We start from the raw sequence: 27,485 nt of genomic DNA on the forward strand, positions 1-27,485 counted from the left end.
GCTGGCAGGGACCAAGAGTCGGCTGGGCATGGGCCAAGGAAGTGGTGTGACAGGGGCCATTGCTTGTGCTGCTCGGCTTGATTGAAGTCAAGGATTAGCTCGGCATGGGCTGAGGAGATGGTGTGGCATGGGTTACGGTTTGGGCTACTTTGCCAAAAATGAGGAAACTGCTTGAGATTGATTTCTCAGTTGCCGTAGATAGAGCAATCAAGGATAAAGCTGCCAAGATTGGAGCTGCTAAAGATGAAGTGTCGGATGAGTGAACTGTTAATTGCAAAAATGGTTGCTGCCCCCTGACCATTTGCTGCTTAGTTGATCGTCAAGCATTCGATATTTTAAATATGTGGCCTTCTCGCACTGGAGAGCTTACCTAGATGGGTGTTGGGGAATTAGTTTACCTTCTCGTACTGTAAAGTAATTAGTTTATCCTCTCGCATTGGAGAGTAGACCTATATGGGTGTTGGGGAATTGGTTTACCCTCTCGCACTGAAGAGCAATTAGTTTATCCTCTCGTACTGGAGAGCAGACCTATATGGGTGTCGGGGAATTGGTTTACCCTCTCACACTGGATAGCAATTAGTTTATCCTCTTACACTGGAGAACAGACCCTTTTGGGTATCGGGGAATTGGTTTACCCTCTCACACTGTAGAGCAATTAGTTTATCCTCTCACACTGGAAAGTATACCTCTTTGGGTGTCGGGGAATTGGTTTACCCTCTTGCACTAGAGAGCAATTAGTTTATCTTCTCACACTGGAGGGCACACCCTTTTGGGTATCGGGGAATTGGTTTACCCTCTCGCACTGGAGAGCAATTAGTTTATCTTCTCATACTGGAGAGCATACCCTTTTGGGTGTCGAGGAATTGGTTTACCATCTCGCACTTGAGAGCATGGAAATCATTGTCGTGAGTGCAGCTAAGGAAAGCTAGACTACTGGGACAACCGAAATGATCCTTAGTATGCTCTCGATTCTTGGTAGTTGGGCTTGGTGTGTCCTTTTGGTACTCGTCTGCCCCTGGCGTGCCATTAGGCTAAGCTGCTACATTTGTCGGAACAGAAGTAGTCTTTATATCCAGCAATCTATATAGGGTAGTCCCGTCTGCTTGATCTTGTCATTGAAAGATTACTCGCTCATGTTGGTTATGTCTTATCAGAGCGCCTTGTCAATAGCTTTGTTGCGCGGGAAATTGCGCAATCGCTCGATCAGGAGCCTTTCTACTTCTTCCTGAATTTGTCTTTGTTGAGAGTGGCAGAGCTGTCAGCTGCCCTAGTCTTGACGTGCTGGTCTAGGCTGATCTTCTACATGCTTGGCTTATCTATGCCGCGACAGTGGTGCATATGGTGGATTCCTAGCAGGCGAGGGATTTCGCAGGCTACTGGTTGAACTTGAGCTGGATTGAGTGACTGCTTCTCTCCGTCCATCATACTGCCTACCACGATGTGATATAGAGGATTTTCCTTGTGGGCCTAGCCGCGAATGAACACTTCACTTGGAAGGCTGCTCATGTTGATTATCGGAGTGTGGCCCCAATCGTGAGTGTATGTTTATCCGTAGGCCTAGTTGAGAGTGTACGCTCTTCCATGTGCTAAGACGGGAGTATACACTATCTCGGGGGCCCAATCGGGAGTGTACTTTGCCCAAACGCTTGGTTCGTGGCAGGTCGAGTGGTTGCTTGTTGGGACACTACAGGAGATGTTCTTCGTCTACCCTTGTCCTTCTTCGGGACGCCTCGTTTGGAACACATTGCATCTTCGTGCGTTGTAAGAGCTGGTTCACCAAGGTCGTCTGCTGTGCTAGGGCGCTCGTCAACTCTATGACTTGTCAAGACAAGTGTTGTTCACCATTTGGATTGGAAGAGCTTGGAAGGAATGTTTCTCCTTGAGTAGTGGAAGTGTGGTAGACTCCGGGAGCGAGATTTAAGCTAGGAAATGTCAAATCTGCAGAAAAATATGGTGAAAATGCTCTCGGTTTGATCATTGGTCTAGAAATTTGAAGCCGAGATGGTTGAACTAGTCTTGGACCGATTTGGGCTGTTTGGAAGGCCATGAGAGCAAACTGGGCTACGGAAGCAGGTTAGGCCACGGGAGCAAGTTGGACCACGGAAGCAGGCTGGGCGACGAGAGCAAACTTCTCAGCGGGAGCAAGCTAGGCCACGAGAGTAGGCTACTCGGTAAAAGCAGGTTGGGCCATGGGAATAGGTTGCTCGGCATGTGGCACACGTAGGTGCGAGGCTAGGGCTAGGCTTGGCAACGCGTTGGGTTCGCGGTGGGCTTGGAGTGACATGGCTTGGGTCATGGCCTTGGTGCCATGAGCCTTGGATGGCACTACTTGGGCTTGCTTTGGTGGTACGGCTTAGGCAGTGGTAGTGGTGCCATGGACCTTGTCGCAGGTGGCCACCGCGGTGGTTCCCATGGTGGAACCTTGTGGTGGTGGTGCCGCTCCCTCTAGGATCACATTTAGTCTCGTGGATCGCTGCGGTCCCATTTCTTGAATATTGGAATTTTCACTCATAAAGTTTTCTAAATTTCTAGCCATTGTATTTCTCTTTTTCGTTTTATCAAAGAATCTTTGCAAATAAAAAATTCTAATAATAAGAATGTACGAAAAATACAAGTGGACTAGAAAATAGAGAAAAAAACCTTTTTATGCGAGAGTCTTCTACGAGTGTGAATTTCAACTCTCAATAAAAGCACCAATTTGTGGATGCAAATTCTGCCTTCTTCTTCTTGGACAAAATTGCCCCTACAAAACAATTAACTCCTTAGGTCAAGGCCAAGAGCCTCACGCACCCATGATGAATGGGGGGGGCTTTGGCTGAATAACCTTCGATGCCAAAGTTAGAATTTAGAGAGAAAAGTGTTTGGAGAGTTTTTGGGAATTTTGCAAGAGTGTGGAACTAGCTTTTTAGAGAAAAATGGGGTTCAATATATAGAGCATGGCTAGTCCCCTTTGGAGAAAAGGTTGCCGGCCCTTTGGAGTATTTTTGATGTGTAATGGGTGATAATTTGTGTAATGGGTGATTAATTGGTATAATGGGTAATTAATTGGTATAATGGGTGATTTAATTGGTGATTATGGAATGATTGCTTTGTAGAGAATATGGAATGAGGAAGGATAAAATAATTTTGAATTTGTTACCTTCTTTGGGCACTTTTGACTTGGTTGAAGGATGATTGCCCACTGCTTGCGCGTAGGAATCCCAGTATGCCTCAAGGGTATTTTTGTCCTCCTATATCCAAAAATCCATGTGTCACCTTGTGATTATTTTTGGCTCCACAGCGGTTGCGTGGTTTCTTCGGTCGCAGCGGATGGTGAAGGGAAATAGGATTTTGTTTCTGCAAGAAAGGCCAAAGAAAGAGAAGAGAGAGAGCTCTGGGCGACCCTAAGGGGGGCTTGTGTCAAAATGATCTGAAACCCTAGTATTTATATGCTAAATGGGATTGTAGCTGATTGCAAGGTGATCCCAACAACTTAGCCTTGCTTTTACACGTTTTTGCCTTATTTGGCACCTCTAAATCAGGCTAGATATTCCAATTCGTTTCCCATTATGTTCCTGGTCTTCTAACAAGCCAAATTCATCTTGGATTCTTTATTTGGGCTTCAAAACAGGTCACTAAACTTCTTTCCACGTTTGAATAAGGGTCAACCCCAAAAATGGCATGTTTTCACTTCTTTTGCCTTCAAATTGATCCTAAAGTACATGCAACTGCACATTAACACAATATAAGGTAAAATGAAACTAGTTTAGCTCAAAAACATCACAAAGAGGCTAGAAATGGATGGTATAAATGCATGAAATATATGAGTTATCAAATACCCCTAAACCCAGTTTTTGCTAGTCCTCGAGCAAAACTATAACTAAAAACACACAAAAACAATAAAATCTAACTATACCACTTTCGTTGGCTAAACGATTGCATTGAGCATGTGCAACAAGCCTTTAAACCTCTAGGTGTCCTTAGTTGAAGGAGTTGTGTCTCCTAAGGGTTTACAATGTTGACGCCCATAATCATCTATAGACTCTGCAAACAAATTGGTTAAAGCATACTTGAAACAAACTAATAAGAACCAATGAAAGCTTAGTCATGCATTCAAACCAAAAGTCTTCCACTTCAAAGAATCGTATCATGTGTAAAGTGTAAAATTATTACTCTATGACTCATGACTTCAAAGACACCACACTTAAATGCTAAAGATAGAATTCGCCTCAACTTTATTCCTCACAGATATCACTCATATTTTCACTCAGATCCTAAGTTGTAGTCTCTCCTCAAACATATGTGAGTGAAATTATGTAAAAGGGATTAAAAAATTCTCACATATGAAATATGAAATAAAAGCACAATTTATGAACAGATCTCGTGAAATAAATCAAATACTAAGAATATGGATAACACACATACTTACCATCACCCATGAAAACATCCCCAAATATCAGCTAGGTCTTTCACACGGTTCTAATGTAAAGCTTAGCCTATGGGAGTATGAAAAAAAAACAGATAGGAAATACTAAAGCTTGGAACATACCAAAGTGTCTTCCTTTTGAAACCTGCGAGCTCTCCTCTTTAATTGACCTTACTTGTTTGTTCTTGGCGTCTAGCACTCATGTGTAATAGTGAAAGGATTTGGAAATTGCATTTTCTTTTATCGTGTTTTTTTTTCTTTTCTCCTTTTTTCCTTTCCATTTCTCTTTTTATTTTGGAACTTCTTTTATTTTGCAATTCTAGCACATGTTACCTCGGTACAAGCCACTTTTTTGATGTAGAGCTCAATGATTATCTTTGTCTTCATCACTTTGGTATTTCCCAAACTATAGGGTATGTCTGTAATGGGCTAAGATGGGTAAAGTTTGGTGTGGGTGATGAAAGAACTAGGCTAAAAGTGTTTGGCTACAACAAGGGTGAATGGAGCACACACAGGATGGGAATTAAGCCTTTTAGTGATTAAAACATGCATAGCCTAACATCGTCTCAATGAGTTCATTCATAGGTGATAATAAACACATGGTATCTGCAACATAGGATTATTCTTAGCATTCAATCAAAGAGAAATAATGAGATCATTCAAAGTGAAATCGAAAGAAAAAGATAGGAATAGAAACATTGTAAACCCTCTCAAAGAAGCAAATAGGCTCAAAATAACTCACTAGGGTAGTCTCCACTATTCTTCTTCCAGAATTTGCGCATGGTACTTTAACCATCATAATTCTAAGAGTAACAGCTTTGTAAAAGAAAATAAGATACGAAACTTTTTCATGACAACACAGTAGCTTTGTTTGTAAACATAGCCTTCATATACATTCACATTAGTAAGCAAAAGTAAACTTAACCAAAACTAAAAGTAAACAAAAATTTTCAATCCCACACCCCCAAACCTAAACTAAGTATTGTCCTCAATGCTTAAAAATGAATGGAATGGATGTAGTGCAAATAGGCAGAGCGTGTGGAATGAAAATAAAATAAAAATAAAAGACGCAAATGAAAGGAAAGAGCACAAACCTAGCTAGGTTGCCTCCTAGCAAGCACTCTATTTAACGTCTAGACAAGATGCAGTGGGTATGATGGATGAACGCCTAGGGTGGCAGGAAGTCAAGGTACCTCCGAACATTGGTCGGAAGAAGTGGTTTCTTTCGAGGGAATTTGAATATGATGTGTTGAATTTCTACAAGGACTTGATTGTGATGGTGTTTTCGTCTCTCCTTGCGAAGAAGTAGATCCTCAAAAATTGTTGAAGATGTGGCTGGAGCAATGATTTCAATGGATGAGTGTGTGGTTACTAAGGATGAATGAAATTCATTTAAGGCAGCAATATCATCGTCTAGCTCCGAATCTTCTTTCTATAGTGAATGGGCAGCAATGATTTGTCATCCAACTTCAATTTGTTTCCCTCTTGCTATGGTAGCAACTCATCTTCCAAAGACTCCAAATATGGCACCTGAAAAGATGTAAAACAACATGGAGAATCCGACATAGAATTTGAAAAACATTCAATTGAATTAGAAGGTTGAGGAAGAGCTTCAAACATTATGTCTGGCACAATTTCTTCAAACACATCTATGGGTGGCTCATCATGCTTTTGTTTGACAAATCTCCTTGGAAAAAGAATTGGTGGAACATATGGCTTGGGAGGAATGTAAGGTTCTTCATCTTCGTAAAGCTCAGGAACCTTACTATGAAAATATGCATAGCAAGCTTCTTTTGGCTGTTCCTCATCCTCTTCTTGATCATCACCACCGAATTGATGTTCATTTAAAGATTCGACAATCTAACTCAATTGAATTTCCAACTTAGTTAGTGCTATAGAGTGGTTCTGAATAATGATACTCGTTAATTGTTGAAATTGTAAAGTGCTTTGAGCAAGTAGCTCCAAAGTTTCCTCCAAAGTAGTGTCAAAGGATTCCTGCTGTGATGGAGGTGCAAATGCTTGATTTGGAGCTTCTATGTTGTTCTAAGAGCCATGATCAGAGTTCCTCCAAGCAGGGCTATATGTGTTTGACAATGGTTGCAGTGGCTCTTGGTTAGAGAAACACATGCAGTGTGAGTGCTCTTGAACAAATGTAGGAAACTCGTCTCTCCTTGGACAGAATTGAAGAGGATGACCAATTTTAGCACATAACGGACATTCGCCATACATCTCTCTATACCACCTGAAAGCAAACAACCTAAAATGTAAATTAAAATGTAAACTAAGAAAAGAAAAACAGATAAGGTTTATAAAGCAAGCAATTCTAGGGGACTGAAATCAGTCACCGGAAACGTCGCCAAAATTTTGTTGTGTTCCTTTCAAGTGCAAATATAAGGACAGTATAATGGCACAAGTAAGGGTGTTGAACCACAGGAACTGATTAAACCTCTACAAATTACTAGCTTTATGTGAACCCTAACTAAACAATGAAACTAACAAATTGAGTTTGGATTTTGATTTGAAAAGTAAACTAACTTAAAATGCAAGAGAATGTAAATATGAATAATAGAATGATTCAGAAACAATTGGAATGGAACTAGGGATACCGATTTCACCATTACAAGCCAATTCCATGAAAATTAAGTCAAAACGCATTCAACTCGCCAATCTATAACTAGGGTTTGTTTTACTCATTTATGATCATTTATTTGATGTGTGGTTGTGATTAAGTACTCCTAATCTACAACCTAGTTGTGATGTTCAACTTAGATTACCAAATAAGAATCCATTAAGATCTAGAAAACTTCCAAGAACCAAAGAAATCACATGGTATGATGTATGCATAGTAGTTTCTTCATTCATTCACATGTCCATCAAGATTAAGCATGATGTGTACTATAACCATGATCAAATAATCTGTAAGAAACTCTAATGGCGATCAAACATTAAGATTAACAAACAAATTAAACTATAAAATCTATGAATGAAACAAGAACACAGATTGGTGAATCGAATACTTTAACTTAATAACATAGAATAGTTTCGCAAGGCTACACCGAAATCCCCAGCTATAAACTTAATTACACAACATGATTACAGGATAGATAAATATCAAGAACAACATGAGTGAAATTAATGTTCATAGAAGAAACCCCCTTGAAGCAATTCTGATGTTGAACTTCTCTAAGAATAGCGTGGTTGCGTAGTTTCTTCGGTGGCAGCGGATTGTGAAGGGAAATAGGGTTTTGTTTCTGGAAAAAGGCCATAGAAAGAGAAGAGAGAGAGGTCTGGGTGACCCGAAGGGGGGCTTGTGTCAAAGTGATCGGAAACCCTAGTATTTATATGCTAAATGGGGCTGTAGTTGATTGAAAGGTGATCCCAACAACTTAGCCTTGATTTTACACGTTTTTGCCTTATTTGGCAATTCCAAATCAGGCTAGATATCCCAATTCATTTCCTATTATGTTCCTGATCTTCTAACAAGCTAGATTCATCTTGGATTCTTTATTTAGGCTTCAAAATAGGCCAATAAACTTCTTTCCACGTTTGAATAAAGGTCAACCCCAAAAATGGCATGTTTTCATTTGTTTTGCCTTCAAATTGATCCTAAAGTACATGTAACTCCACACTAACACAAAATAAGGTAAAATGCAACCAATTTAACTCAAAAACATCACGAAGAGGCTAGAAATGGATGGTATAAATGCATGAAATATATGAGTTATCAACCATCTTGGCAGTAAGAACACTTGAATGACCGGAGGAAGAAACTGTGTGATAATACACAGAAAGCATATCCATGGGACATTGAGGGACAAGCTTTGGAGGACATAGAGATGTCTCGGGGACAACCGATGGAGGATTTAGGGAGGTTTGACTCAGAGATGGTGTGGAGACTGAGTGACTTACAAGCGGCGAGAACGCATATTGACTAGCTAAATATTTAAAATCAACAAACTACTTTCTCAAGGAATTGATTTCAAAGTCAAGATAAGTTATTTTTCTGTCTTAGGAGGCATTTGGTGGAGGATCTAGCCTAGGATCACCAGAGATACAACACATATTGCATTATTTAGATTGATCATATTTCTATCAAGGTCTTTAGTGGTTCTAGGACACAAATCATCATAACATTTTTTAACACCACCATGCTCGCTTAACTGAGTGATCAGATAGGGATGAATGGTTAATCCCCTTTGTTGGGTTCTAGCATACTTAGACTTGGACATAATTGATTTGAAAATCAGAAAGCCAAATGACACATCACAGTGAGTTAGCATAACAAACAATACTTTGGCTAACTCAGGGGTAGGATTATCATTGTTTGATGTTCCTAGAACATTTCGACAGATAAAGTCAGACCAAATCCTATTGAAGGGTTTGAGAATAGACTTTGAGACTTGACCTTTAAAAAGTAGGATAAACGGATTAGCATAAACCTCATGATGGTAGGCACTCAGGTGATACTGACTGGTTGCGACATTATACTTTGATGACACACAAGCAGAGGACAAGTCAAGTTCAAGGATTGTACAAATGACAGATGGATCAAAGGCAACTATGACACCATGAACATAAACAAAACCACCAGGCTCAGGAAAATTTGATGGAATGTTAGAGTAAAACTCTTGAACCATAGATAAATTGAAATTGGGAGGATAAGAGTTTACCTATAAAGCCTGTACCGTTCAACGAGGTCATCATAACGGATATCATCAACCAAGGAAAGATCATCCCGGATGATTCGTCGTTCAGGCACGACCTTCCAAGTAACCACCGTAGAAAAGAAATTCTTGGCTTAGGTGGATGAAAAGGTGGGAACTTGATCATCAATTATAGCTCTAACTGAGTTCTTGGTAGTTTGCGATCGAGTAGATCGATGAAAAGGCTGAGCACAGGTAGAAGCAATGTTGCCGGCCATGGTAAGGAAAATTTTCCAATGAGATGGATTGAGAGTTTAAGTAAGGAGGGAAATGGATCTTAAAGCAAACGGCACAAAAAGAAGTAAGGTAAAAACCTAGATAGGTAAGAGAGGTTAAAATCTAGGACACTGTGAAGAAATCTAAGTCGTGCAATGAAAAACCAATGGAGGAGATGCACCAGTTAAAAACAGATAATGAAAAGACAAGCATACTCTAAATGAACCTCACCTTTCTGATTAGACCATGTGAATAGTCAGAATGTTGAAAATAATTGCAACAAAACTAGTTAAGTGCAACAAGATGTAACCAAGGGAGACTACAACACAAAAACAAGAGAAAACACACTACAGTTACAAACCTATTATCATTTAAGCTACAGTTAACAGGGAAATTCAAAGAGAAAGTCCAAGTATGAAACGTATTCAATAACCAAGCTTCCAAGACAAATTTAATTTTTATATTTGAAAGTAATTACATTTGAAAAGAAACATGCAATGCAATACTTCAAGAACAAGTCTTTTAGGGTCACACAAGTACAAGACAACATAGATTGACACTCGTTCTTACCATTATCCATTATGTGTCAAGGTATGGGAAAGGGATTGGTGATAGCCATCTTAAAATCAAAGTTTCATGTAACTAAGCAAAGAATTAATTCAATGGCTAACCAAACTTTTAATAACCCATTGAGATTAAGACAGAACCCTTGCAACATAAATTGAGCCAATATCTAAACACAAAAATACTCACAATGAAGAACCAAGCCTTTTAAGTTGCCAAATGAGATATCGCGCACATGACCATTGATAAGATTGGTGAGAATTGCATTTTGACAAACTAAGATACATTTTGAGTCTTTCGTGAGACACGGAGAGAAGAATTGAATGATCATCACATTGCATGAGATAATACTTTTGAGAATTTTAAAACTTTCTCTTCTCCTCTTTTTGAATTTTTGAGAGCTTTGCTCATGTATGAAAAGATTGAAGCTCAGATATATGATGTTACCTTTGAGAGAGTTTGAGCATAAAGAGAAACAAACTAGGTGGTGTTTTGCATTGGAAAGGACACTTAGCCTAATTTATAAAGAAGAATTGACACTACACCTCAATGAAGACCAGAGTAAGCCTAACCCTTAAATCAACAAGTGCTTTTGTCAAGTGAGACAAAGATTTTTCAAATGCTATTAGGCATAACAGGTAGAACCTTTGACATCACAGAGAAAGAATTAATCAAGATTAATTTACAAAATGCCAACATGTAAGACAATGATGAAATGCACAAAGTGACACACAGACTTAACCAAATGAGTTGATTGATAGGGCATACATAAATTAAGAAAAGAAACATGCAGAAGAATAACAAAATGGAAGCAAGGTTACTTAACCTATTCAGTCAAAGGCACAGAAGTCAATAGACCGTCGAAGATTTTGCATCTTCAATTTTTCAAAAGACTTGTGAAATACACAACTGGTTGTTCCTCACATGGCACCAAGTTTATAACAAAAACATTTCTTTCCAGAAACCTCCTAAGAGCAATATATTTGTTCCCAAGACACTTAGAGGATAAATATTTAACAACATTCATCCAAACAACCAATTCATAATCATGATCAAAAAGCACCTCAGAAACCAAATCAAGATCATCAACTTGAAGAACAAACCACACTACAAAGATGTAATCCAACAAGGCATATGAAGAATTTGCATTCATAGGTAAGAGAGAAGCATACCTTGGTGTTGTAATGCTTCCAGTAATCAATATGAGAGGCATCTTACCATAAATCAACATTAGAGATTGAATGATTTTAATTTCATTCTCTGGATAATTGGCTTTGGTAAAATCAGAAGAATTTGCTTTGTGTGAGATATAATAGGATGTCTTCCCAAGGTACAAAGTTCACACAAGTAGCATTTAGAGACGAAGACTTGTAATTGTCCACATTGGACCATTGTTGATCATGATCAGTGTTCCAACTTGAGCAATCATCACACATAGAGGCAACAACTGTATAGCAATTTTCCTTTGATCTGGGAACCACTAACATGTTCTTCTGACGTTTATCAACAATTCTATAACTCGTCTTGAAAAAACAAACTTCGTTAGCAACTGCGTCATAGAGTTGACCAATACTAAGAAGATTAGTTGACAACTCAGTCAAATAGCAAACATCTTCAAGCATATGCAGTTCTAGAATTCTCACCGCTCATTTTCCAACAACCTTAGCCTTGTCTCCTTCACCAAACTCAATCATACCATGTTTGAATGGTGGGAGAGATAGAAAAGCATCTTTGTCATCGGTCATGTGATGAGAGCAACCGCTGTCAAGGTGCCAGATGTCTGGCCTAGAGAATAATGTTGAACTTTGAGCAATCAAACACTTCCCAAATCCATGTTGAAAACCCCTTGAACTTGACTTGACATTTCTTGAGCTTGAAGAATTAACAATATTGGACATTCTGCTAACCTCTATGGTTAAATGATCCACTTGTTCCTTTTCATCATTTTTTCTTTCTAGATATAGTCTTCTACACCTAGGTCTAATATGGCCAAGAGCACCACAATGATGGCATTTGGGAACGAACCTAGTCCTTGAAGCAGAGTCAACCAAAGGAGATACAGCAGGGAGTTCCTTAGAAGCATGTAAGTTGGCACCATGGAACTTGAACTGCTTCCATCACAAGCAATAACATATATACTTTCACACTGAGTTTCAATAAAGAGTATTTTTCCTGAAGATTTAGCCCACATAGATAGATAGTTTAACTTGTACGAAGCCTTATCCAACTCAAAAGACAACTTCAAATTAGCTTCTCGATATAATTTCTTGTTTTCTTGCAGCAAATGAATTTGTTAAAGTAGACTTTCATGTGAAACCATTAAACTATGAACATGATCTTCATGAGTGATGTGGTGGAAACTAACACACAAAGTAAACCTCTTATATACGAGTAAGTAGGGATCGTTCTATTTCGGGGATTAGAAAGGATGCTAATGAACACAATTTGAACTTATAAAACCGAAAACTAAGTTAAACTAACATCAAAACAATGACTGGGGGGATTTTGGAAGAATTTAATTAAAACAAAGTAAAGGGTAGCAAGTAAATTAAGTTGTGAATGAAATATGGATGAAAGGATTGCTAAAAGATTCTTCTCCACACATGAATCATATGCATACAAATCGATTTCCAGTTATTCTTATATAAACCATGAATGACAATGCCCCAAATTAATTGTGAACAACACTAATTAACTCTCAGATTTTCATAAGTTCATTGAATTGGACTCAACGACGCAATCAAATTATTCTTCTCAAGTTCCCTAACTTTGAAAAACATGATTGATGTGGTAAAAACTAACACACAAATTAAACCCTTTTTGCATAATTGTAGTATGCGTAAGTAGGGATCGTTCCAGGTCAGGGATTAGAAGGGATGCTAATCAACACAAATTAGACTTAAAAACACAAAACTAGACTCTAATGACTCAAAACTGACCAAACTAACTCAAAACAGCGCAAAACAAACAAATTGACTCAAAACTGGAACTAAAGGGTGATTTGGATGAATTCTGGACTTAACTTAACTCAAAATACTAACGGGGATAGGTTTGAACGAATTTTAAACTAAACTAACACGACATAATGGCGGGGGGTTTGGTTTGGACGAAATTTAAAAATAAAACTATATAATTTGCAGAAAACAAACTAATTGATACTAAATTGGGGTGAATGAAGGGGTGAAAGGCTAGCTAGAGGATTCTTCTCCACTCTTGAACCATATGCAACACAAATCAATTTCCAGTTATTATTCCTATAAACCATGAATGACAATGCCCCAAGTTAACTGTGAACTGCACAAATTAACCATCAGATTTTCCTAAATTCATTGAATTGGACTTAGTGACGCAATCAAATTATTCTTATCAAGTTCCTTATATGAATTGCATGATAGAGATACATATCAAAGATCATTAAGTTCTATAAAAATCATAAGCATTGACATGGCATTCGTAACTATGAAAAGCATGATACTCCTGCCAAGAATTTACTTAACACAATCATGACTAATGATTTCCACTACTTATAAATATAAGTTCATAACTATTAGGTGAAACTCCCTTGTATTTTAGCATCAAATTCATGCATGCAAACTAAGTGGGCCCCCTTAATCAACACACAAGAATAAGTTATTAATCAAACAGTTAAGTAAATTGCATTCACGATTTATGAAACAATAACTGGATGAAATGAATTCATATAAAACATATGTCCATGGCTTCGAATTCACCTCTAGCTAAAAAGAAATTAGTTACACATGTTCATCATAACTGAAAACCAAATTAAAACAAACATTGAACTAAAACTAAGGATAAAATAAACCCAGAAACGCTCCAACACTCCAATGGCAGGCTGCAACACTCCCTTTATATTTTTTTTCTTTGAATTTCTCTCCCAAAAACTCCCTAGTTTTGTGCGGCATAATGTATGTATTTATAGGCTAGGGTTCACGGCACCAATCCTTGGAGGACAAGGATAGGGCACGGCAAATTTCTAAGGGGAAAAGGATAGAGTGGTTCGGCACAATCTTAGGGCTTCTAGAACCAAATAACAGGTGGCTTCATATGAAAGGAAGTCCCCCTTCCAGCTGGAAATAAGGTAGGATAAGATAAGATTAGTTTGGATAATGTTTGGATAGGGTTTTGGATAATGTTCCTTCCTTTTAGCTGATTCCTTATCTTCAATGTTTTGAATTAATTCTTCCACAATTGTAGCACATTTTTAGCCTCATTTGAACTTCAAAAACGTCCATCCACCTTGCTCCATACTTATGCTATCCATTCCAAGTCCAAAACTGCTCCAAAATGCTCCAAATTGCCATTTCTTGTCACCTTTGCCAATTGGACCTACAAACACATGAAAATAGTTTAAATCACTATAATAAATAGAAACAAACTCACTAAATGCAAAGAAACAAGCTAACAAAGTCGCATAAATATGCTATCACTAAACTAACACGACACAATGACGGGGGTTTGGTTTGGACGAAATTTAAAACTGAAACTAAGTAACTTGCAGAAAATAAACTGATTGATACTAAATTGGGGTGAATGAAGTGGGTGAAAGGCTATCTAGAGGGTTCTTCTCTCCTTCCAAAGCTGCAGCACACTTCTGTTTATTTCTCTATATTTTTCTCTCTAAAACTCTCCCCTGAGTTCTGCGGCAAGGGTAAGCCTTTATAGGGCAGACACAAGGCATTGTTTGTGGAGGAAAAGGTTTAGGGTACCGCACAATTGTAGGAGAAAAGGAATTAAATTGTTTGCATGATTTCAGGACTTCTAAAATCAAATATGCATTGTTAAAACATGATAAGGACTCCTAAATTCAGATGGGAAGGATTTAGAATAGGATAAGGACTCATTTTGCAATTGGAGTTGAGTTTAGAAAATGTTGGATTAAATAGGATAATGTTTGGATAATATGGGATAAGATAAGGTAAGACTGGATAAGATAGGATAAGGTTGGATAAGATGTCCTTGTTTTCAGCTGATTCCTTGTCTTTCGAGCCATAATTTAATTCTTCCAGATTTGTAGCACATTTTTAGCATCATTTGTCACCAAAAACGTACATCCATTATGCTCCATACACATGATATCCAATCCAAGTCCAAAACTACTCCAAATTGCTCCTTTTGGCCATTTATTGTCATCTTCACCAATTGAACCTACAATAATACGAAAACAAACTAAATCACTATAATAAATGGAAATTAACTAAGTAAATGCAAAGAAATAAGATAGCAAAGTCGCATAAATATGCTCCTATCAAATTCCCCCTCACTTAGCTTTTGCTAGTCCCCGAACAAAACAAAGAAAATAAAATAAAAATTAAACCTTCCAACAATTGCCTCAGGGATTTCCAATGAAACATGAGATGTTAAAAATCACTATCCACATAGATTTTAGCCATCCTTACACTTGAGTATACACTTAACCGCAGTCACCACTCACTAGCTCACATTTAATCAATTAAAACAATATTTGAAAGTAGTAACATGCCTTAGGTCCAAAAGACGAAATGCCGCAGACCCCAATCTACTCTGTCAAATTTTTTGACGTTTAGGGCATCAATTTCATAGGTCATTTTCCTTCATCTCATGGTTTCAATTATATTTTACTTGCGGTTGATTATGTATCGAAATGGGTGGAGGAACTAGCCTAGGATCACCTGAGCTACAACACATATTGCATTACTTAGATTGATCATATTTCTTTCAAGGTCCTTAGTGGTTCTAGGACACAAATCATCAAAACATTTTTTAACACCAGCATGCTCGCATAACTGAGTAATTAGACAGGGATGAATGGTTGATCCCCTCTGTTGGGTTCTAGCATGCTTAGACTTGGACATAATTGATTTGAAAATCGGAAAGCCAAATGACACATCACAGTGAGTTAGCATAGCAAACAATACTCTGGCTAACTCAAGGGTAGGATTATCATTGTTTGATGTTCCTAGAACATTTCTACAGATAAAGTCAGACCAAATCCTATTGAAGGGTTTAAGACGAGACTTTGAGACTTAACCTTTAAAAAGTTGGATAGACGGATTAGCATACGCCTCATGATGATAGGTACTCAGGTGATACTAACTAGTTGCAACATTATACTTTGATGACACACAAGCAGAGGACGGGTCAAGTTCAAGGATTGTACAAATGACAGACGGATCAAAGGCAACTATGACATCACGAACGTAAACAAAACCACCAGACTAAGGAAAATTTGATGGAATGTTAGTGTAAAACTCTTGAACCATAGATATATTGAAATTGGGAGGATGAGAGTTTACCCTATAAAGCCTGTAATGTTCAACGAGGTCATCATAACGGATATCGTTAGCCAAGGAAAGATCATCCCAGATGATTCGTAGTTCAGGCACGACTTTCCAAGTAACCACTATAGAGAAGAAATTCTTGGCTTAGGTGGATGAAAAGGTGGGAACTTGATCATTAGTTGTAGCTCCAGATGAATTCTTAGCAATTTGCGATAGAGTAGATCGATGAAAAGGCCGAGGATGTGCAGAAGCAATGTTGCCGGCCGTGGTAAGGAAAATTTTCTAATGAGATGGATTGAGAGTTTAAGAAATGAGGGAAATGGATCTTAAAGCAAACAACACAAAATGAAGTAAGGTAAAAACCTATATAGGTAAGAGAAGGTTAAAATCTAGGACATTTGACGAAATCTAAGTCGTGCGATGAAAAACCAATGGATGAGATGCACCAGTTAAAAACAGATAGTGAAAAGACAACAATACTCTAAATGAACCTCACATTTCTGATTGGACCATGTGACTAGTCAGAATGTTGAAAATAATTGCAAGAAAACTAATTAAGTGCAACGAGATGTAACCGAGGGAGACTACAACACAAAAACAAGAGAAAACACACTACAGTTACAAACCTATTATCATTTAAGCTACATTTAACTGGGAAATTCACAGAGAAAGTTCAAGTATGAAACTTATTCAATAACCAAGCTTCCAAGACAAATTTAATTTTTATATTTGAAAGTAATTACATTTGAAAAGAAACATGAAATGCAATACTTCAAGAACAAGTCTTTTAGGGTCCCACAAGTACAAGACAACATAGATTAACACTTGTTCTTACCATTATCCATAATGTGTCAAGGTATAGGAAAGGGATTGGTGATAGCCATCTTAAAATCAAAGTTTCATGTAACTAAGCAAAGAATTAACTCAATGGCTAAAAAAAAACTTTTAATAACCCATTAAGATTAAGATAGAACCCTTGCAACATAAATTGAGCCAATATCTAAATGCAAAAATACTCACAATGAAGAACCAAGCCTTTTAAGTTGGCAAATGAGATATGGAGCACATGACCATTGATAAGATTGGTGAGAATTGCACTTTGACAAACAAAGACACATTTTGAGTCTTTCTTAAGATAGGGAGAGAAGAATTGAATGATCATCACATTGCATGAGATATTACTTTTGAGAATTTTAAAACTTTCTCTTCTTCTCCTTTTGAATTTTTGAGAGCTTTGCTCATGTATGAAGAAATTGAAGCTCAGATAGATGATGTTACCTTTGAGAGAGTCTGAGCACAAAGAGAGACAAACTAGGTGGTGTTTTGCATTGGAAAGGACACTTAGCCCAATTTATAAAGAAGAATTAACACTACACCTCAATGAAGACCAAAGTAAGCCTAACCCTTAAATTAACAAGTGCTTTTGTCAAGTGAGACAAAGATTTTTCAAATGCTATTAGCCATAACAGGGAAAACCTTCGACATCATAGAGAAAGAATTAATCAAGGTTAATTTACAAAATGCCAACATGTGAGACAATGATGAAATGCACAAAGTGACACACAGACTTAACCAGATGAGTTGATTGACAAGACAGACATAAATCAAGAAAAAAAACATGCAGAAGAATAACAAAATGGAAGCAAGGTTACTCAACCTATTCAGTCAAAGGCACAGAAGTCAATCAACCATCGAAGATTTGCGTCTTCAATTTTCGAAAAGACTTGTGAAATACACAACTGGCTGTTCCTCACATGGCACCAAGTTTATAACAAAAACATTTCTTTGCAGAAACCTCCTAAAAGCAAGATAGTTATTCCCAAGACACTTAGAAGATAATATTTAACAACATTCATCCAAACAACCAGTTCATAATCATGATCAGAAAGCACATCAGAAACCAAATCAAGATCATCAACTTGAAGGACAAACCACATTAGAAAGATGTAATCCAACAAGGCATATAAAGAATTTGCACTCATAAGTAGGAGAGAAGCATACCTTGGTGTTGTAATGCTTCCAGTAATCAATATGAGAGGCATCTTACCATGATTTAATATTGGTAATTCAATGATTGAAATTTCATTATGTGGATAATAGGCTTTGGCAAAATCAGAGCAATTCATGTCGTGTGAGATGTAGTAGGATGTCTTCCAAAGATACAAGGTTCACACAAGTAGCATTCAAAGACGAAGACTTGTAATTGTCCACATTGGACCATTGTTCATAATGATCAATGTTCCAACCTGAGCAATCATCACACATAGAGGCAACAACTGTATAGCAATTCTCCTTTGATCTTAGAACCACCAATATGTTCTTTTCACATTTATCAACAATTCTATAACTCATCTTGGAAAAACAAACTTCGTTAGCAACTGCGTCACAGAGTTGACCAATACTAAGAAGATTAGTTGACAACTCAGTTAAATAGCAAACGTCTTCAAGCATAGGCAGTTCTGGAATTCTCACCACTTATTTTCCAATAACCTCAGCCTTGTCTCCTCCACCAAACTCAATCATACCACTTTTGAATGGTACGAGAGATAGAAAAACATCTTTGTCACTGATCATGTGATGAGAGCAACCACTGTCAAGGCGCCAGATGTCTGGCCAAGAGAATGATGTTGAACTTTGAGCAATCAAACACTTCCCAAATCCACGTTAAAAACCACTTGAACTTGACTTGACATTTCTTGAGCTTGAAGAATTAACAATATTGGACATTCTGCTAACCTCTATGGTTAAATGATCCACTTGTTCCTTTTGATCATTTTTACTTTCCAGATGTAGTCTTCTACACCTAGCTCTAATGTGGCCAAAATCACCACAATGATGACATTTGGGAACAAACCTAGTCCTTGAAGTAGAGTCAACCAAAGGAGATACCGCAGGGAGTTCCTTAAAAGCATGTGAGTTGGCACCCATGGAACTTGAACTGCTTCCATCACAAGCAAGCACATATATACTTTCACATTGAGTTTCAATAGAGAGTATTTTTCCTAAAGATTCAGCCCATATAGATAGACAGTATAACTTGTATGAAGCCTTATCCAACTCAAAAGACAACTTCAAATTAGCTTCTCGATATAATTTTTTGTTTTCTTGCAGCAAATGAATTTGTTAAAGTAGACTTTCATGTGAAACCATTAAACTATGAACATGATCTTCATGAGTGATGTGGTGGAAACTAACACACAAATTAAACCCTTTATATATTATGCAATCGTAGTACGAGTAAGCAAGGATCGTTCTATTTTGGGGATTAGAAAGGATGCTAATGAACACAAATTAAACTTATAAAACTGAAAACTAAGTTAAACTAACATCAAAACAATGACTGGGGGTGATTTTGGACGAATTTAATTAAAACAAAGTAAAGGTAGCAAGTAAATTAAGTTGTGAATGAAATATGGACGAAAGGATTGCTAAAGGATTCTTCTCCACACATGAATCATATGCATACAAATCGATTTCTAGTTATTCTTTATATAAACCATGAATGACAATGCCCCAAATTAATTGTGAACAACACTAATTAACTCTCAGATTTTTATAAGATCATTGAATTGGACTCAATGATGCAACCAAATTATTCTTCTCAAGTTCCCTAACTTTGAAAAGCATGATAGAGATACATCTCAAAGATTATTCAGTTCTGTGGAAATCATAAGCATTGACAAAGCATTTGTAACTATGAAAAGATGATACTCCTGCCAAGGACTTAACTCAATCATGACTAGTGACTTTTACTACATACAAATATAAGTTCATAACGATTAGGTGAAATTCCCTTATATAGGGGATTAGTTTATATCACATCAAATTTTGGCGCCGATGTAGGGGATTAGTAAAATTGCTAATCTTCCCTTTGTTTCATTTTTCTATTTTTCTTGTGTTTCTGATTTTGTTTTATTTTGTTTTCTTTGTCTTAGGTACTAGTTTAGACTTGACGTTCTCAACCTGTTCGTGCACATATATTGGAGTTTGACGACGATTTTGAACGAACTTTGAGAAGGAAGACGTAGCAAGCAGAACCTAATCCACCTAGTTCTAGCTCTAAATCCGAATTGGAGGCAGAAGAGGAAGAAGCACAAGACATGGCTGTGGACAATTGAACAATCAAGAAACTTTCAGCCTCGGGATTGGACAATGTCGTGCCTATTTGCATTCAATACCCTAGGGCGACTCAAGGCAAGACCGATGAGTTTGAATTAAAGTCCAGTTTGCTGCATCATATTCCCAAATACCATAGGTTGTCCATGGAAGATCCGAACAATCATTTGAAGGAATTCGAAGTAGTATGTTCGAGCATGACACCAATCAACGTGGATGGCAATATTCTGAAGATGAAAGCTTTTCCATTCTCTCTTTTGGAAAAGACTAAGGATTGGCTCTTTGAATTAGCACCTGGAACCGTTACTTCTGGGGAAAGTATGAAGAAAGCATTCTTAGAGAAATTCTTCCTAACTTCAAGAGTCATTCTTTTGAGGAAGAGAATTAGTGGAATTCAACAAGGCCAAGGAGAATCCTTTCCAGCGTATTATGAGCATTTCAAGACCTTAGTTGCATCTTGTCCACAACATCAAATGAAGGAAGAGCTTCTAATTCAATATTTCTACAAATAACTTCTTCCAATTGAAAGACAAATGCTAGATGCTTTGGCAGGTGGTGCTTTGGCTGACAAAACCCCAGTTGCTGCCAAGATCCTAATAGCCAATCGAGCCTTGAATGCACAACAATACGAGGGAGTTGGACAAAGGGACCTCCCATGGTAAACCCAAGTGAATGAAGTAAGTGTAATTTCCAAACTTCAATCTCAAATGGCTAATTTTTTTGTTCTTCTATCACAGGTTGTTGATGGATCCAAAGTGCAAAGAACAAGTGTTTGTGGCGTGTGCACTATGCAAGGACATTCCACTGATCAATGTCCTCAATTGATAGAGAATGGAGGATCGGAAAGTGCTAATGCCATAGGGTATCAAAGCCAAAACCAACCAAGGCATGACCCATTCTCTAACACCTACAATCTGGGTTGGAGAGATCATCCAAATATGAAATGGAAGGAACCTCAACAAACTCATCGACAAGGCGGATATAGACAGCCACCTCCGGGACTCTATCAAAGGCCATTCGCACCACCACAACTCCCACTACAATCTGCCCAACCAAATTCAGGTTCGTCATTGGATAATGATAAAATTCTTCAAGTACTAACTTCTTTGACGCAAGGCTTACAAAACCAAGCAAAAGAGATGGGCGAATTGAAGAATCAAATGGGGCAGATAGCGGAATTCATGGGACAATGTAGGGAATAAGGCAAACTATCTAGTTCAATCGTTGTAAATTTGAAGGGAGGTTTTGAAGCCGCTAAGGCTATCACATTGAGAAGTGGCAAGGAGGTTGGAACCAACCCACAAACGTCCAAATCAAGTTAAAAGGAGGACGAAAAAGTGCTGCTCGAGGAAGAGGAGGATGCCAAAGCCATGACAAGGGTACAACAACCCCTACCGCAGCTACCTAAGGACCCTAAGCCGTCCAACTCAAGTAAGGTAGTTTCAAATTCAATTCTTTCTAACCCTATTCCACCAAATGTGCCTTTTCCTAGCAGGTTCAAGCAATCTAAGAAAGAAGAGAATGAAAAAGACATTCTAGAAACCTTCAGGAAAGTACAAGTCAATATCCTACACCTTGATGCAATAAAATAAGTTCCAAAGTATGCTAAATTTTTGAAAGAGCTTTGCACAACAAGGAAAATGATTTCGAACAAGGAAGTGGTATGGGTAAGTAAGAATGTTTGAGCAGTTTTACAAAGGAAACTGCCTCCTAAATGCAAAGATCCAGGTAGTTTCACAATCCCTTGTGTTATTGGCAATACTAAGTTTGAACATGCTATGCTAGATTTAGGTGTTTCCATTAATGTCATGCCTTACTCTACCTATGCATATATGAACCTAGGAGAGCTTAAAAATGATAGTGTTATTATTCAATTAGCTGATCGTTCTAATGCATATCCGAAAGGAGTTTTGGAAGATGTTTTGGTGCAGGTTAACCACTTGATATTTCCTGCAAATTTTTATGTGCTTGACATGGAAGATTCGGCCCATTCTACACCATTGCCGATCATACTTGGGAAACCTTTCATGAAAACAGCCCGCACCAAGATAGATGTGTTCAAGGGGGCATTAACAATGGAATTTGATGGCGAGATTATTGATTTTAACATTTCTGAAGCTATAAGGTATCCTAAAGACGATCATTCTTATTTTTCTATTGATGTATTTGATTCGTTGGCATAGGAATACCTTGAAGACCTAAATGGGGATGCCCTTGAAACAACCATATGGTGGCTGCCCTTGAATCATTGCCACAGCATGTTGGTAAGCCTTCAATCCCAATTCCAATTCCCGTTACTACTAATAAGTTGTTACCGTTAGTGATTCAGGCACCCTCCCTCGAGCTTAAACCATTACCAAATCATTTGAAGTACGTTTTCTTAGGAGACTAAGACACCTTGTCGGTCATAGTCTCTTCCACACTCACGGCAGAAGAGGAGGAGAAATTGGCTAGGGTGTTAGAGCAGTACAAAATAGCCATTGGATGCACTTTGGCCGATATCAGGGGAATTAGTCCTACAACATGCATGCATCGCATACTTCTAGAGGAAGGGGCTAAACCAACTCGAGAGGCTCAACGTCGACTTAACCCTCCATTGATGGAAGTTGTGAAAAAAGAGATTATCAAGCTTCTTGATTGTGGAGTAATTTATCCAATTTCGGATAGTCGTTGGGTTTCATCGATTCAAGTTGTTCCAAAGAAATCTAGAGTCACTGTGGTGAAGAATGCAGAGAATGAACTTGTGCCCACTCGTATCCAAACAGGTTGGAGAGTTTGCATTGACTATAGGAAACTCAACGCCACCGCGAGGAAATATCACTTACCTTTGCCGTTCATTGATCAAATGCTTAAAGGTTAGCCGTTCATTCTTTTTATTGCTTTCTTGATGGTTATTCGGGATATAATCAGATTGTTATAGCTCCAGGTGATCAAGAAAAGACTACTTTTACTTGTCCGTTTGGTACTTTTGCTTATCGTTGAATACCATTTGGTTTATGTAATGCACCAGCCACCTTTCAAAGATGCATGGTAAGTATCTTTTCAGTTTTTGTTGAGAAGATTATTGAAGTTTTCATGAATGATTTAGTGTTTTTAGTGATTCGTTTGATGATTATTTAGCTAATGTTACATTAATCTTGAAACGATGCATTGGAACTAACCTTGTTTCAAATTGGGAAAAATGTCACTTCAGGGTAAAACAAGGCATAGTTTAGGTCATATAGTTTTAGAAAAGGGAATTGAAGTTGATAAATCAAAAATAGATCTTGTACGCTACTTACCCTTTCCCACTTTAGTGAGTGGGGTTCGTTCTTTCCTTGGACATGCAGGATTCTATAGACGTTTTATCAAAGATTTCTCGAAGATCTCTACACCTTTATGCCGACTCTTACAGAAGGATGTGCCATTTGTGTTTGATGAAGAATGTGAGAAGGCCTTCAATCACCTCAAGGAGATGCTCACTTCGGCACCCATCATAGTTCCACCAGATTGGTGTCTTCCTTTTAAGCTTATGTTCGATGCCTCAGATTATGCGTTAGGGGCTGTTTTGGGACAAAGGAAGGACAAGCAGCTACATGTCATTTACTACACTTCCCGGACCTTGAATGATGCTCAATTGAACTACTCCACCACTAAAAAAGAACTCATTGTTGTTGTGTTTGCTTTAGATAAGTTTCGTTCTTATTTACTTGGAACTAAAGTCATAATTTATTCTAATCATGCAGCTTTGAAATATTTACTCACAAAGAAAGAGGCCAAACCAAGGCTTATTCGCTAGATGCTTCTTCTCCAAGAGTTCGATATCGAAATCCGGGACAAGAAATGAAGTGAGAACGTGGTGGCTGACCACTTGAGCCGTTTGGTACACGATGAGGAGCCATTTCCCGTCCTAGAAGCATTCCCAGACGAGTAGCTGCTGTCTATTGAAGTAAGTGAGCCATGGTATGCTGATTTACTGAATTATTTGGTGTTTAAACAAGTTCCAAGCACCCTAAACAAGCACCAACATGATAAACTTAAAAAGGATGCACGATTATATGTGTGGGATGACCCGTACTTGTGGAAATATTACCCTGATTAGATTCTTCGTAGGTGTGTGCATGAATTTGAGTTTAATTCGATTTTAACTTTCTGTCACACTTATACATGTGGGGGTCAATTTGGCACTCAAAGAACAGCCCTTAAAGTTTTAGAAAGTGGATTTTATTGGCCTACTATATTTAAGGATGCTAGAACTTTTTGCATAATGTGTGATCGTTGTCAAAGAACAGGGAATATAGGTCCAAGAGACCAAATACCGTAGGCCCCAAATTTTTTATGTTTAGGGTATCGATTTCATGGGTCATTTTCCTTCATCTCATGGTTTCAATTATATTTTACTTGCGGTTGATTATGTATCGAAATGGGTGGAAGCAAAAGCCACTCGTACTAATCATTCCAAAGTGGTTGCAAATTTTTGTTAAAATTAACATATTTGCCAGATTTGGAATGCCAAGAGTACTTATAAGTGATGGGGGTTCCCATTTTTACAATCGAACCATCGAGGCACCGCTCAAGAAGTATAATGTCATGCATAAGGTTTCAACGCCTTATCATCCTCAAACAAGTGGGCAAGCTAAGGTTTCTAATCGAGAAATGAAGCAGATTTTAGAGAAGATAGTTGGGCCAACTCGAAAGGATTAGAGCTTGCGTTTAAATGATGCATTGTGGACGCATCATATAGCTTACAAAACACCAATTGGGATATCTTCATTTCGGCTCATCTATAGGAAACCATGCCATCTTTCGGTTGAGTTGAAGCACAGAGCGCATTGGGCGGTCAAGACGTTCAATATGTACATAGATGTGGCTGGTCTTCATATGAAACTTGAATTGATTCAGAACGAGGCTTATGAGAACGCTCATATTTACAAAGAGAAAACGAAGGCATTCCTTGACAAGATGATTCGTAATAATACGTTCTCTATAGGGCAGAAAGTGTTGCTTTTCAACTCTCGCCTTCATTTGTTTCTAGGTAAGTTGCGTTCTAAATGGGTTGGTCCTTTTGTTGTTACTAATGTCTTTCTTTATGGTGCAGTCCAAATTCAAAGTTTAAAGATAGGACATGAATTCAAAGTGAATGGACACCATTTGAAGCGTTACTATGAGTATTTTGAGAAGCATGTCGTGGAGGATGCACCCCTCCATGTCGTTGGCCCTAGTAAAGCTTAAATGGAGGTATCGTCCGGCTGGAAGACGTTAAAGCAAGCGCTTCTTGGGAGGCAGTCTATGCGTTTAAATAAAGAAGACCTAGGAATCTCCGGGTCCAAAACCAGATTTGTGTTCCTTAACCTTACTCTTTATTGCTTTTACTTTGCCATAATTGTCATGTTTCTTAGTTGCGTTGTTTGATTGTTTGTGTGTGAGTCTACTTTTGAAACATTGAGGACAATGTTTAGTTTGAGTGTGGGGGGTGGGGGGGGGTAAATAGAATGCTTTTCATGACTTATTTTCGAATTTTATCACCTATCACTTCTGAAAATTGTTACTCATTGTTTTTAAGTGTTTTTATTCTGTTTTGAATTTAATGTGTCCTATAACAGAAAATCCAAAAATTTTGAAAAAATAAAATTCGAAAAAGCTTGAGAAAATACCAAAAAACCAAAAAAAAAAAAAAAGTCGTTTTTGTTTGTTTGTTTGTGTCTTAGGGTACCTTCCAACACAATGATGAGGATTTGGTTTTTAATTGCATGACTGTTAAAGAAGGTTACAAACATGGTTGGAAGTTTGATATGCCCTTTGGTTTATGCTTAGTTGTAGTTATCATTTACGAATTCAAATGTAATCACAAAGAGAAAAAAAATCAGTTTTTGTAACATGCTTGAAGGAAGGAACTCAAACTAACGCTACAACCCTGAGAGACTTGAGCCTAAACTTTATTTGGAGTGTTATTAACCTGTGATGTCATTGCATGATCTCATTATTTGTTTGCTTGGTTGCTACTTAGAATGCGTTTCCATCATTTAATTCCAAGTACTAGAACTCATGCCCGTTTCATTCAAAGCATAAAATTGAGTGCATAACAAATAACAAGATGAAGTTTTTTAGTTAAACTAGAGCCAAAAAGCCTTACCCTTTCCATATGTATTGTAGGTTTAACCCCTTTGAGCCTTATTTAGCCTATTTTCTTTGTTAGCCACATTATCCTTACCTAGCCTAGAATAGGACTATCCATACCCTTGTTCTTAAAGGATAGTGAAGCATGACTTAGAGGGAATTCCTTTTTATCTACAATTATACAGAAAAACAAGTGTGGGGGAAGCTTTTTCGTTGAAAATCTATGAGGATGTACGTTCAGTGTGCCAAAGAAAGAGAAAGGGCAAGAAAAACAAAAAAAAAAAAAAAAAAAAAAAAAAAAAAAAAAGAAAAAGTTGAGAAAGAAAAAGAGTTGAGAAATAAGTGAGATTGAACTCACAAGTATTGGTTGTTGAAGAAAGGGTTCAAAAGTTTGAATCCGGCCCTAAGTGTTGTGTGAATCTCCCATGGGTGCTTAAAGTTGATTTCTGCAATGAAAAGTTGAATTCTAAGTGTTTATTTCATTACTTTGCTTACTATCACTTTAAGAACTTTTGTTTATCCTTACCTTTCTTTGTTAGCCAATACCTTAGCCCCGTTACAACCCTTAGACTTCTATCTTGATTGTTATGTGTTTCAATATGTGGAGTTTAAAATTGGTACGAGCATATGGTATCCCTGGTTCTCGCGTCTAAGTAATGGCATTCCGATCTCATAGTGGCATTCCATTCATGAGATCATATACATGTTGTATTAATAGTTCCAGAAAGTGCCTTCTTTGTTATAACATATGTGAGTGTTAGTCTATATGCTTACATCAATCTTCTCACATATACTTAGTATAGGGAGTGTAGTCAGAAAATCTGTGTGAAAATAAAGAGTATATCCGGTGAGGAATTGAGGGATTCTCTAAGTCATGTTACTACATTCAAAATGTTGTTTTAATTGATTAAATGCAAGCTAGTGAGTGGTGACTGTGGTTAAGTATAAGCTTGAGAGTAGGGATAGCTAAAATCTGTGGGAGTAGTGACTTTGAACATGTCATGTTCCATTGGAAATCCCTGAGGCTATTGTTGGAAGGTTTAGGTTTTGTTTTCTTTGTTTTGCTAGGGGACTAGCAAAAGCTAAGTGTGGGGGAATTTGATAAGA

At 37.7% G+C, this 27,485-nt stretch overlaps 1 pseudogene; it reads left to right on the plus strand.

Moving 5' to 3' along the window:
* LOC125472206 overlaps positions 1-24,965 on the plus strand; it is a 112,055-nt pseudogene extending 87,090 nt beyond the window's left edge.
* The last annotated feature ends 2,520 nt before the right edge of the window (positions 24,966-27,485 follow it).

The sequence above is a fragment of a genome, unplaced genomic scaffold, assembly GCF_019419815.1.
Source record: "Pyrus x bretschneideri cultivar Hongxiangsu unplaced genomic scaffold, Pyrus_bretschneideri_v1 Contig67, whole genome shotgun sequence".
Taxonomy (NCBI): domain Eukaryota; kingdom Viridiplantae; phylum Streptophyta; class Magnoliopsida; order Rosales; family Rosaceae; genus Pyrus; species Pyrus x bretschneideri.